Here is a 14,185-nt window from a genome sequence, read left to right as displayed (position 1 = left end):
GAGCGCGCCCCCCCCTCCACACAAACACACACTTCCCGCCTCAGTGCGAGGGGCGCGGGCGGGAGTGGGGACGGTCCCCTCAGAGAATGGTGGGCGTGATGTTGGTGGCGCTCTCCGTGAGGCAGGGACGGGACAGCGAGGGGTGGTGGGAGCCGGGCGTCCCCTTAGCGGGGACAGTCCACGGGGCCGGGCACCGGGGTTCCCGGGCTGCCCCCGCCACCGCCCTCCCCACCGGCTGACATTTGCCATGCGCAGACAATACGCACTTTACCAAACAATTCAGCCCGAGCCCCGCTGCAAACTCGCTGCGTTATTTTTCTCCTCGTTCTCCGCTTGTTTATGGCTGACGCTATCTCGCCTGCACCGCTCCCTCGGTTTCATTATCTCTTGTCGCAGACGGACCGTGGCTTTCCTTCCTCACAGGGCTTCTCTCTGCTGGTGCTACAGCTCCCTCTCCCCAGCTCTGCATCCTTCACCCTTGCTCACAGGTGATGTTCCCAAATTTGTCCCACCTCATCCGTCTCAGCCCATCAGCTCCAGCCCCAGTTCTTCCTGCTGTGGCTTCTCCTTCCCTGAATCCCATTTACTTTTTTCCAGGTGAGCCTTTTCCAGCGAAGCACTTCACTCCAGCTGTCCTTCCTCCTGCAGTCCCGTCTCCTCTAAAGACCTCACCATCCCGTAAAATAAAGCCGATGGCGCTAATGTAATAATGCTGATATTGTGGCCAGCGGGACCAGGGCAGTGACCATCCCCTGTGCTGGGGCACCTCCAATCCGAGGGTAAGTTTTTGGCCCTTCAAGACAAGACAGACATTGAGGGGCTGGAGGGTGTCCTGGGAAGGGGCTGGAGCAGAAGGAGAGGCTGAGGGAGCTGGGAAAGGGGCTCAGCCTGGAGAAAAGGAGGCTCAGGGGGCCCTTCTGGCTCTGCACAACTCCCTGACAGGAGGGGGCAGCCGGGGGAGTTGGGCTCTGCTCCCAGGGAACAGGGGCAGGATGAGAGGAAACAACCTCAGGTTGTGCCAAGACATATTCAGATCAGATATTGGAAATTTTTTTTCACTGGAAAGGTGATCAGATGCCAGCACAAGGTGCCCAAGGCAGTGGTGGAGCCACCATCCCTGGAAGTCCTCAAAAAACGAGTGGACATGATGCTTCACAACATGGTTTAGTGGGCACAAATTGGACCCACCATTGGGTCAAAGGTTGGACTCGACGGCCTTGGAAATCTTTTCCATCCATAAAACTCTTTTCATAAAACTCTCTATACTGTTTTTCAAAAATAGTAATAGAAAATCCACAGCCACACAGTTACTGAAATTGAAACTTGCCCTATTTTCCATTTCCTTTGTAAAGATGTCTTGTAACCGTGTTGTAACTCATGTTTCTAGTATTATTATTTAGAAGAAATTTGTGTTTCCTGACATGCTCAAATATCAAAATAATTTCTAAAAAATTCCAATCAATAGCAATAATTGTTCTGGTTTTGCTGTGACATGGTTGTCTCTTGAATTCCATAATGGCTTAGCTGATCAATATTTTATAGTGAGTGCTGCTTACCATGCAGCTCTTACATAAACACTGTTGGGAAGAGAGAAATCCCTGAGCTGACAGAGCAGAAAGGCAGGATGCCCTCCTGGGCTTGGCTATTAATTGATAAATTTGCTAAAACTTCTTTCCAACCTTTTTATTGATTCATCTAAATATATTTTAAGTTACATTTTTACTTCATACAGGATGCTGAATTTATTTAATCTGCAGGATTAAAGTAGTGCAACAGCTTCCAGGGATTCAAATGCATGGTGGGAAAAGGAGAAAAGTTTTTTACCTCATTGGCAGAGAATTTAAGGTAAAACTACCTGTGTTTTTAATTTTTTTTTTTTATGTAAACCTGTAAGATTTATGTTGGCTGATTTGAATTTAGAGATTTAAGAGGTACTTAAATTCCAGCATAGATTTTTTTGTCTTGTTCCCCTGTGCTCCATAAAGTGGGACTTTGTATGTTCTTAGTATAAACAGAATCACATCAAAGATACTGGCTACATCACAAGTTTTCACTGAATGACCCACATGATACCAAATTTTGTCTGGCTACTGGTCAGAGACAGCTTTTGATCTCCTCTAATAAAATAGTTCCTCTTTCCCAGCTTTTGTTTACGGGTTTGAAGGGGGGAGATGGGATGGAAGGAGACATCTGACTTGTCAGACCCTCCTTTGGTAAGCTTCACATGGGGGTTTCAAGGTTGTGCAGAATCCTGCCTCCCCCAAGGAGCTCCCATTAGACTTTTAACCTGTAGACTCCTGTCCTGCTCCTCCACTTGATCTTTTGGGTGGAGCAGTCACCCAACACTCACTGGCTCAGCCATTCCCCACCTTCCCCTGTCGTTACCAAGTTCCATGGGAACACCCTTCATGTGCAGTCAAGGAACAGTTCACTTTCATTAGCTCTGTTCTGGCTGGGACAGACCTCCTGCTGTCTCCTGAAACACTGAATTTTTAATTTCACTTTGCTTTTATTGTGCAAATTTTTCTCTGTTGAATTCAAGTAGCAGATTAAATACGTGAAGCAGAAAACCACAAATGCCAGTGATGCTTGGATTCATTTTAAGTGTGACTGAGATTTGTTTTAGAGAACAAGAAGTGGTATGAGATTGTATTTGCTATTTCCTCACCACCACCACTTTCTGATTTGTTTTTATCCAGGATGGGTGTAACAGCCAGCGTGTCCCTCTAAGGCAGCACCTGAGAGGGTCATGTGTGTGACATCCTTTAAGGAAGATGCTTCCTCTGGATCACTTTCTTAGCAACCACAATGAGCCATCCTGGTAGAGCTGGGAGCCTCCATGCAGTCTGGATCTTGAGTCCTGTGTTCATTCTGGGCTTGGTTGTGCTGGTTCCCTGCGGAGAACTCTGACCACCCTTCCAAGATACTCCATGACTGGTTTCTTTTCTCAGAGACTGAGTTTGAGGATATATTTCACAGAGCAATAGCTATGCAAATGCAAATCCTCCTTGTAGAGTTCTTTTAACTTCAAGCCACTAAATATACCCATTTGGTCTGTGGAACTGAATTTACTTCCCCTCTCAGAGGAACAAGCTTTGTCAGCTGTAATGATGAGCTGTTGTTTGACGTTCATAATATTGTACTTCACTGCTTATCTGATGGAGCCATGCAAAGCTATTTGGGGGGTTCTGAAATGTGACAGCCCACATGATGCTTTTTTAGACTTCACAAACCGCCTTCACGAGGCAGGAGAATATGACATGGGAACGGCTGGCTGGAACAACGGCGTGCCTTAATGCCAGCGGGCTTGCTGTAGCTGGGGAGGAGGAATGCTCTTTGGAAGTTTGCAGCTTTTGTTGTGTGCTGTCAAAGGAAGAACTTACAGCCTGAAAGAACATCATGGATGCCATAGGTGGGGACTGTGGGGATTATTGATCCTGTCTGGAAACGGCATAATGATGGAGGCAAATATGTTAAACCTGTTTGGATCATCCACGGACAGAAGGGGACTCAAGGGAGACAGCTCAGATACCCCATTTCATGCTGTCTAGCCATAATGAACAAAAATATCTCACTTTCTGACAAACTTCTGTATCTTCATCCTTGCTGACATGTGGAGTATTCGTTGCAGGCTTAGTTATGAATCCTGGAAGCCTCCAGGTGAAAGAACTCATTTAGGAAAACGAAAACTGAACAAATCTTCTGGCTCCTCTTCACAGACTAACAGGTAAATATTGTGAAAGACTGTTACTCCTCCATGGTGTCAAAAATTATGAAGTATCACAATGTTTATTTCATTTTTCCATAGCTGAAGAGCACACGGGTTACCTGTGACATCTGTTCCATATGAACCCACTGAAGCTGACTAAATGAGTGGTGCATTCTCGCTTCCCTGCAGTGGCCAGGTTGGTTTTGTGCTCTGTATTTTCATCCTTCTTAAATTGCTATTCAGTTTATTCATATCACTGAGAGGATATCATATCCCAGATGAGATACACAGATTAAATAAGCAGGTAAGCAGTATAAGATCTTTTTATGTGACTCTAGAGAGAGGATAAATCCCAGTCCAGATGAGTGGGAATCTCTGACTCCCCTGGGACCAGGATTTTACTTGCAAACTTTGTGGTTGTCTCATTGGAGTGGTCTTTTTGCCAAAAGCAATGCAGAATAATCCATTTATCTGACAAAATGTCTGCCACCAGGAGGTGGCTTCACTCAAATATACGTTTCTTTAAGATGAAGACAAATTTATTGCTTATTCCATTCATAACCAGAAGTTCTCCTGCCTTGCCAAACTGCTGAATCAGCTTGGGTACCTCACCCTTGAGTCAGCACAGCCCAAAATAGAAACTTGCTCCATTTCTGAAGAGAGGAAGTACCACGGTTGTGTGCAAATACAGCCACATCTGACATGCTTTTATAGCTACAAACACTCAGTGCAGGGACTTGCACAGTTCTCTGCTGCTTAAGATAAATAAATAAAATAAAGGAAGTAAAAGGGCACTTTCTGATTCAAAATAGGAGTGTGAGGGTTGCCATGAGTGGGACTGTGTGGATGTCCCAAGGAATAAAGAGCAAGAGAAGGACTTTACAAGTGGCAGTCATTGATGTCACCTAGCCTAGCCCAGCATCAAGCTCCTACTCCACCTGCTTGCAGTTTCTGAGGACATACAAACTGGGGAGACAAGGGACAGGCTATAACCAAACTGAAGCAAAGTTTTAAGCTTTTAGGAAATAATGGCAAGAAAACATGGTAGAAGCTCTAGAACACTGGCTGGAGATCTGCTACCAGTATTCCCAAGGTAGAGCTGAGTCAGTCCTGTTGCCATGAGGTAACTCCACTTTATAGCACAGCACAAAACAGCAAAAACCTGGGGAAATGACCAAGAGTGGCAGTCAAAATAGTGGGAAGTGACACTAAAGTCATCAGCAGGACTTCATGAGTAGTGGAAGGCAGTGAAAAGGCACATAAAAATAGTGCTATGTGATACAAATGAGGGAGGATTTTCTGTGCCTCCAAGTCAGGGCACGAAATAGAAGAATGAGGATAATGTGAATTCGCTCAATCTGCCCTTCTCTGCAGTTTTTTCTCTTGCAAATGAGCATCTGTGGTTTTTGGCACCCTACAAAAAGACCCCTATTGTCAAGTAGCACTGGGGTGGCCCCTTCCCATGGGTGCTCCTGGTTTTCCTTTCCTGCGTGCTGCAGGATGGTGTCATGTTCTTCCTGGTCCAAGCAAACTACTGTTTCTGGTGCTTCCATTAAACGTGTCTGAACTGGCTCTATTTTCCACAAGGAAAAGCCATTCCAACAGGCAGACAAAAATCAGTAACCGCTTTCACACCATGGGCAAATGAGATGTGATCCTTGGCACAGGATTTTCCTGCAGTACTATGGAGGAAACTGTAGATATTTGAAAAAAATTGTCATTTCTGCAATGGGTGTGAAGGTTGCAACACACAATTTTACCTTTTTCAGATTTTTGCAACGATGCAGTTGCAAATTGAAACATGTTTTATATTTAGTGTTTTGGATTATTCAGTTGAAAAGAGGTGGGGGTGAGGATTTACAAGTGTAATTACAGGATTATGCAGTCACCTCATGCACACACTGCAGATTTGGGAGGGAGACCTGCTGCAAATCCACAGAAAACTCCAGCTAAGGAATTGCATGTGCCACAATTAATTACACAACGTACAACTTTGTGAAACATTTGCTATGTGTGCACCAGGCCCTTTTTAAATTTAGATTTCTGGGAAGAAGAGAATTGCTGGGGCATTTTTGTGACTTGATCCCTCGTCTTGGTTGATCCACGGTGGAAAGGTGACCCCGAGCACGGCTGAGCTGCGAATGGATCTGGTGAGAGCCATCACTGTCGGAGCCAAGCAGTGTTCCAACCTGCATCCCTGAATAGATTCACTTGCTCTTTCCCTGGCTCTATTTTAGCCACAAATTTGTTATTCTGCCCTGTGGGTGCCAATATTTTTTAAAAAATAACCAAACGCACTAATATTGGATTTCTGGTGTGGTTTTTTTCCCTGAAAGGGTTGAAGTGAACATTCTTCTCACATATACTTAGGACTTCACCTATGTGGCTGCAACTCTGGTGACATCCAGAAAGACACATGACCCTCACTCCTTCAGTGGAGCAGATGTATCTCAGCAATTCAGCAATGATGTGACAAGTATGAAGTGGAAGGCACTGAGAAACTATTACATCCATTTTTAGTTTGTATTTAAGACAATTTCTACACACTTTTGTGTTCTCAAGCTTGGAAAAAGTTCACTTCTGTCTACAAACACAGGAACCAGTTGTTACTTCAATTTATTGTTGTGGTGGTAGGATTGAGACTTGGATGAAACAAGAAAAATTCATATAGGGCAATGTATAGATTCAAGCAATCATGGAATGGTTTGGGTCAGAAAGGACTTTAAAGATCATCTCATTCCAAGCCCCTGCTGTGGCAGAGACACCTTCCACTAGACCAGGTTGAATGTGAAAGCAAACACCTTCCAAAAACTCATGTTTCAAACCGAGCATGAATGTATGTTTGTGCCATGTGCCTTGTTCTGTTTCCAGAGGAAACAAAATGAAAAGGAAACGTTGCTGAGAACACTAAAACATAACACTTTGGCAGAGGTGGTTATCACATCCTCCAGGGATTTTTTACTTGTGGTGCTGCACTGACAGTTGCAGTGTATTGTGGAAATAAAGTGTGAAGTCACTCAGGACTGAGTCCTGCTGGTTGTGGATGAGGCAAGTACATAAATACCTTTTGACAGAGGTGAGATGGAGTGCTTGCTTCCACAAGGGAAGGGGAATAGTGGTACTGAGAACTGAAAACACAGCAAATGTTTCTTTTAAAAGGGGGAATTGGAGAGCAGGACAAGGCAGCACATAGAACACAGTGAAAGGTCACCGAGGGAGAAATGCTACAATCCAGCATTTATTGGCTAAATATTACCAAGATTTAGGAATGGGACCCTAATCCTTTTATTGACCAGGAATCTCCTTGAGTTGGTGAATGGCAGAACCATGTCACTGTCAGGAAGCAAAAATCACAACCCCGTGCTTTGTGGCACATGTTAAACTCTCAGGGACAGGCAGGGAAAACCCCATGACAGGCTTTCCAGCAATTTCCCACCAAAGGTTTCCTCTAGACTGCAGCTTCCAGAAGCTCTGATTGATTTGTACCTGTGAGAACTGCTCAGAGGTTGTTTTGGTAGATTTAGAGAGATGAATTATTCACCAAAGGGAACTTGGTACAGACCGTGCTATGTGTGATCTCATGCCTAAAACTGTCCCACATCTTGTTCATTTATTTGGGAAAGTAATTTCTAGAACACTTGGAAAACAAAACCAGGAGTTGAAATTGCCTCTCAATATTTCCTCAGTCCAAACAAAAAACCAAACAAACAAGCCCATTGTGTGTCTTACATGTTCAGTCAAAACATCTCAGTTATTAATGTTAAATTCCTGGGTACCTGGAGAACCTGTTCCTGAATAAACTACAAAGCTGAAGCCTGGCTGAAAATATTAAAGTAAGGTATCACACCATCTTCAGCTGAAGGATTTTCCATACTTCTGCAGTGATTTCAGGAGGCAGAGACATATGGCCAGAGAAAGAGAAAAGGTTCCAGCCATGCACCAGGGAAGTGGGAGCTGAGAAGCAAATTGATAGTGCTAAGTGGCTTTTTCCTCTCTGCTCATTTATCCTCTTTTGCCATCCTTGTTTCCATTCTTTCTCAGCTATGTCTCTGTTGAAAAGCAGGGAAAATATTCTATTCCCCTTTCACATATTCATTGTCTCATTCTATTATAACTCAAATAACTATTGCCATGTTTGGACCATTTGAGCTCTTAATGAAGAATTTGCCCTTCATCTGAATCTCTTGATTCCTTTTTTCATTGTATTTGGTTCACAGTCAAGTCCCATGGACTGCTTTAGAGACACTTGGAGTGGAGGTGTATGGATTTTTACCTGATTTTTCCTCCTGCCCTGTCTCACTGCTCAGACCAGGAGGCACCAAGTCCATCACTTTGCCACAGCCTCAAACTCCTTCTAAACCAGAAATGTGGGCAGGGCTTCTGGAGAGATTATCATCTTCCCAATCTCAGCCTGAGTGCAAACCAGCCCACAGCCCACCTCTGTCCCTACATGAGCAGTTGTGCTTCTCTAACCATGGAAAGCTCAGCAACACAGAGTCGCTGCTTGCATTTTTCCCCAAAAAGGCAACACACAGCAGTGGCAGTTTAGTGGGAGGATGTTTCTTTCTCCAACAGAACAGAGCTTCAGGTGTCCACTGCCTGGAGCCCACCATCTCTACACTGCTCAGTGTCCTAGGAGAGGATGTAGATATAGAATTTTTGGGCTGGGGTCTTATTTAAATTATATATTAGGCTGAAAAATGAACACACAGGATTGAAGGATGCTCCCAGTGCCTGTGTGGCTGCAGCAGTTTGGGGCCGACAGCAGAGATGGTCTGGGCTGCTCCTTCCTCCTCCTGCATCTCAAGGCAAAGACTTTGGCAAACACCATGGACTGAAACAAGTCCCTTTTATAGGCCTCAAATCTTACAGAAAATAAAGAGAGACAGGGATGAAGAAACCTCTTAGGCTGGAAATGTATTCAGTGTTTCTGCAGAATAGGGAGAGCACAAAGCTTCACTTAGCAAAAGCAGCCAAATCTACTGGACTGTGGGGTTGGAAGACTTTTATGTCTAGCAAGTAATAACTGTCTTTAATTAGCTTTGTTTACATGATGGATGTCAATGTCAAGCTCTCAGTGAAAAGGGCAGAATGTCCTTAGTGGGAAATATGATTTTTGAAGCCTGACAACATAAAACCAGCGGGAAGGTCTGTGCTCAGACTGCTGGGGAGAAAAATCACCTTTGGCTCAACAAAACAGGAAGGATTTCAAGCCCATAGCAGAAGTTTTTCAAGAAACTAATGAAAATGGAGGATTATAGTTTAAACTGTTTTGCAATCGCTGGCCTCAATCCTGCAGACACTTTTCACACACACTCAACTTTATATCTGTGGTTGGTTTTGCTGTCCCTCATGGGATTATTGACACCTGGAGATAGAAGTGAAGGCCAGACTGTTTACAAAGCAGAATTTAAACGATAGCATTTTAATCAAAAAAAGACATTATATCAAGGTCTGCATAATCGGCTCATTGGGATCCTTTATGTTTGAAAAAAAAAACTGAGAAATTCAGGAATTAAGATTCATGAGGTGGTCTCAGATCTGCTCCCTTGTGTGAATAGGACCTTTTGTTATGCTGGATCACAGCACTGGGCCACAAAACTTATGCAGCAAATATTAAAAAACCCTGCCTTGGTAAAATTTGAATTTATGGCTCACATGCAAATACTGTCTGCATTTCTTCCCTCTCTAAAAAAAGTGTGTTTGGCCACTGCTTGAGACTGAAAGGTTTTCCCTCATCAATAGTGAGCAACTATTGGGAAAAATAACTATTTTATTATTTTTTTTTAATTTTGATTTTTTTTTTCTTTTATATCTTGGGAATATATTGTACCTGCCATGAAACAACTTTTTGAACCCCCTGAAACAGGAATAAATCCCCTCTGCAAGCTCTGGTTTCACCGTTTATCAGGCTGTTGGTGCAGGAGCCAAACTGCCATTGGGCTGACTCGCATTTTGGCATTTTGTGTTTATATACATGATGACGATGTTTGCAAGTAACAGGGGAAAAACCCTGTATTCAACAGCACCATGATCCCAGCAAAACCTTTCCCTCCTCAGCTGCATCAGCAGAGCCCGGGGATGTGGCCAGAGCCACGGTCTGGTGTGGGCACTGTTGGCACCGCTCATGGCCACTCAGCACCCACAATCCTCACGTTGCATCCCACACCTCCAGCTGACCAGGCCCTGCTGCTGCCAGAGCCCCAGATCTACCCAAGTTTAGCACACCTGGTGCCCCTCTGCCCTGCCCATCCATCCTGACCCTTTGTGATTCTGCCAGCATCCTCTGTGGCTGTGGAAAGCCACCTTTGGCACTCAGGATGCTTTTCACATGATCTTGATCCCCCACCAGGTCCAAAATTGTCAATGTAGTTTTCCTGGCACTGGTATTGTCCTTGACACCAGGTTTATTTTTATCTTGCTGCCCCTTTTTATCTCAAATTCCCTTGCCCCAAGTCTTATCTTGTTGGTTTTTTTTTTTTGCCTTTTCCCAGGCTTTAAAGACCTGATGGGGACTCTGGCCACACAATGACCTGGCAGTCATGGCTGTATGTGACTGTCACTCCCACCTGCCTCTCCTGGCATTCCCTGAACTTTAACCACAGCTTCTGGCTGCATCACAGTCCTGTAGGTCACTGGGGAAAGGCAGAAGAGGTTGTCCCTTCAAGTCCTGCCACCACGGTTCCTCTCAGTGTCCTCTGGCTCAGGCTGACCCATCACCATCTGCCCCATGTCCCACCTCTGACATCCTGCCTCATCCTTTTCCTGTGAAGAACCACAGCTGGAGTAAAACAGGGGGACAATGCCATGGGAAAACCCTTTCCTGGGATGCAATAACCCCCCAGCCTGTTCATCTTTGTCATGTGATTGTGCTTGTCAGCACAGCTCTGCTGCAGAGCTCGGGCTGTGCCGGGCCCTGCAGGGTTGGAGGCTGGGCTGGCTCTCCTGGAGCATTTGGCTGAGTCTGTCACCAGTGACTGAAGCAGGAGCAGGTTTCAGCTGCTGAAAATCCCATCCAGATCTGCTGCAAAGTGGAAATCATTTGTTAAATGCTTTCTATTGGGACAGTAGCACTCCTTCCTCTTGCAGAAGCATTTGGATTTCTGCCCATGGAGAGGACCAAAGAGAGCATCAGGATCCAACTAGGTGAGCAGATACCAAGACCACAGCCTTGATTTTGGCCAGGGCTGGGGCTGCAGCTGCAGCTGACACGAACTTTCCACCGGTGGCAATGGGTCAGAGGCAGCTGGGGCTCCTTTCCTCCCCTTTCCAGCCCTTGACTTTGGGAGCTGTGGGCAGGATTAAGGAGAAAAAGCAATGTGTGGGTCATGGGAAGAGGGAAAACAGAAGCAGCTCGGCCAGCCGAAGAGGAAACGGGGGACACAGATGTCTGTGGAAAGCTGAAGCCACTTACAGAGGATGCGTTTATTTGTATTTCCTTCCAGGAGAGCTTAATTGCAATGTTTTTTAATGACAGGTAGGATGGGAGCTGGGCTTTTGCCTAAGCACTTCTGTGTCCTGCATAAAACTGCTGAATTTAATATTAACAACAATTAATCTGCTACCGGGAAGCAGCCAGCAACATTCCCTGCCCTGGGAGTGTTTGGTTTCCATGCTCAGCCCCACCAACTCCCATCCCCTGGCCAATGGCACTGGAAAGTCACAAGGAAGCAAAGGCCTTCCCTCTGCTGCTGAATTCTGATCCAGAGGTGAAGTGGTTGTGGCAGTAGCCCCCCCTTCGCATTCCCACCAACAGCCTTTGATGGGAATACAGATGGGTTTGGACACCTCTTGTCTTTCCCGTGGGTAAGAATTGGCCACTTGCCACCATCTCACCCACATTCCATTTTCCCTCCCTCTGCCCCAAAATGCTATTGGGATAATTCCAGATCAGAGCAGTCCATGTGGGTTAGGGTGGATTGCAGGTTTGCTGGGATGCTGATGGATATCTCCTGCTGTGGATACCGTGACTCCCTCTCTCGTTAGCAGCATTAATTGCTCATTGCATGTTTTGCACAGGTACATGAGTATTTTGGAGTAGCTCGTCTTTGCATCCTGTAATTAAATCACCACTAATGAATGTGTTAGAGAAGGAGCAGCCGAATGCTCCAGTCTGTGCTGGGCATCCATAGAATAACTGCTGGGAATTCACTGTGATGTGGCACCAAGTTGTTGCCTGGGCTGCAGTGTGTGAGCACCCTGTCATCCCTCCAGCCTCTGCTCTGCTTAGAGGTACCCCCAGGTCCTGGCCCACCACCCACCACCCCCCCTTTTTCAGGGGTAACATTTTCTGGACACCTCATGGAGTGAAAATCCTCTTCCCACGGCTCCAGGCTGCCCTGGCTCCTCTGATGCTTGCCCTGAATATGATATAGGTGCACTAAAGCAAGTGGTGATCCCTTGGGGCCAATATCCAGGCCTTTCCCATCTCCCTCAAGCAGACAATCCTTTTGGACATTCGTTTTCCCAAGGCAGACAGCTGTAGAAGCAGGCTTGCTCCCTTCCTTCACCCTGTCACCTCCAGGAAACACCAATGTCACATGCGTGACATCTGGGTCTGAACCCCTTTGGAGCCTGCAAATCCTCCTCCCTTGGAAATGTGTGGATGTGGCACTTGGGGACATGGTTTGGTGGTGACAGCTGGATTTGATGACCTTAGATGACTTCTCCAACCTGTGATTCCATTGGTGTCAACCGCGGGAAGCGCTCCCAAAGCTCCTGCACACTCTTCAGGACACAGCTTTATTTGCCTTCCTGGTTTAGTGTCCTGCACATCTTGTGCAAAATGTGTTGATTTTGGGGTTCTCCACAGACACAAACTGACAGCAGTGCTCTGGTTTGAGGCGGGAGGTGTTTGTCTGACATGTCCTGAATCCACACACTGCACATGCACACTTAATGTTGAAACTCTTTCAAAGCCTGAGCCTAGACTCTGTCTTGGGAGGGATGCCAGAAGGCTGGGGTCTGTGCAAGCCAGGGTGATCTTGGGGCTGCATGAAGTTCCACAGACACAAAAAGGAGGGACTTACATGGAAGGGGTGTTTTGTTTGCTCCAGGAGCTGTAAATGGCAGCTTGAATCAGTCAGGATCTGCTGCCAGCAGGGAGAGTGCCAGCCCCAGCTCTGTGGTGGACAACCAGGTGGGCAGATTTTTGGGACTACCTGGGCAGGGAGTGAGTGGCTTCATAAACATGTCACAGCCACTGGAGTCTTGCGATTGCAGCACAGGGAGTCTTGGGGGGCAAGGTTTGGAAGGAGGTTGGCCCCAGCATTGGATGCATGGGAACAGCAGAAAACCTCCACCGTGCAGCAGGCAGAGCACCAGGGCTCCCCCCGGCTCCCAGCAGACCTTTCCAAAAGTTTTTATTCTTTTTCTGATGATTAGATGCGGGATATTTTCATGCCTGCAAGAGATGCCACTGAGGGGCTGAGGTGGTGGAGGACAGCCAAAAGGGACTGTAAACCCCCTGGTGTTTGAGGAACTTTGGGAGACTTTTGGAAAACTTGGTGGGAGCACCCTGGGCACTGGCAGGAGCCGGCCACCGCCAGGCCCTCAGCAGCACCGGCAGCTCTTCCCCAGCAATGTCACTATGATAAATGTTTGTCTTTTCCATCCAAGAGATACAGCAGAGCTGCTGCCAGCACCATGTCTCAGTGGAATTGGGGTTCGCACTGCCAGGAGCGTTACCGGCTCATGATTCACATCTTTACAGCAGCTTTGGAAAGAAAATGTGCTTCTTGCCAGGCAGACCTTCATGCACGTCAAGATGCCACAGTTTTTCCAGACTTTCCAAAGGAAGCCACAGCCAAATGAGACATTCCTTCTCTTCTTCCAGCTTTCTTGGAACAATCTTCTTTGATTAGCGAGTGAGACAGATAGTTGGAAAGAAAGACAGACAGACAGGCTGGGAATAGGGTTATAATGAGTGGTTTGCATGAGCCCTAGTCGCCAGTGGGAGGGTACCTCCATCCACCCCTCGCTGGGTGGCTGCTGAGAGCCCCTGCTTCACACTGTGGTCCCCAACCCCTTTGTCTTCCTCCATGGTCCCCAGCCCCTGCCCTCCTCCATGGTCCCCAAATCCCTGCCCTCCTCCATGGTCCCCAACCCCTTTGTCCTCCTCCATGGTCCCCAAGCCTCTATCCTCCATAGTCCCAACCCACTGTCTTCCCCCATGGAGAAGGACAAACCCCTCACTTTCCTCCATGGTTCCTGACCCACTGCCCTCTACTGGGATGCCAATCCCCCTGTCCTCCTCCATGCTCCTCCTCTATGCTTCTCCATGCTCCTCAAATCTCTGCCTTCTTCCACGATCTCCAACCCTCTGCCCCCTGCTGTGATCCCCAGTCCTGGATTCTCCTCCATGGTCCCCTGACCCATGCCTTCTGTCATGCCAGAAGGTGCCCAGACAGCATCTCCTGAGGCAGCTGGGATCTGTATCACCAGGGAGGATCACACTGCCCTGAGGCACAAAGCAAA

The 14,185-nt window shown here is 46.7% G+C and overlaps 1 long non-coding RNA gene across 3 annotated transcripts; it reads left to right on the top strand.

The window, feature by feature from the left end:
• Positions 1-47: 47 nt before the first annotated feature.
• Positions 48-6,266, top strand: LOC111935898 (uncharacterized). Of its 3 annotated transcripts, XR_015277326.1 has the most exons (8): positions 265-488; positions 598-779; positions 1,733-1,845; positions 2,700-3,412; positions 3,632-3,727; positions 3,809-3,905; positions 5,749-5,859; positions 6,046-6,266. It is a non-coding gene; the product is annotated as an uncharacterized LOC111935898 (long non-coding RNA). The 3 variants fall into 3 exon arrangements; XR_015277327.1 differs by lacking the exon at positions 6,046-6,266 and having other exon boundaries at positions 48-488; positions 1,758-1,845; positions 5,732-6,015; XR_015277325.1 differs by lacking the exon at positions 6,046-6,266 and having other exon boundaries at positions 5,749-6,015.
• Positions 6,267-14,185: the final 7,919 nt, after the last annotated feature.

The sequence above is a fragment of the Cyanistes caeruleus genome, chromosome 17 (genome assembly GCF_971803275.1).
Source record: "Cyanistes caeruleus chromosome 17, bCyaCae1.hap1.1, whole genome shotgun sequence".
NCBI classification, from domain to species: Eukaryota; Metazoa; Chordata; class Aves; order Passeriformes; family Paridae; genus Cyanistes; species Cyanistes caeruleus.
The sequence above is the reverse complement of the archived record's forward strand: the minus strand, read 5'-3'. Positions and strand labels throughout refer to the sequence as shown.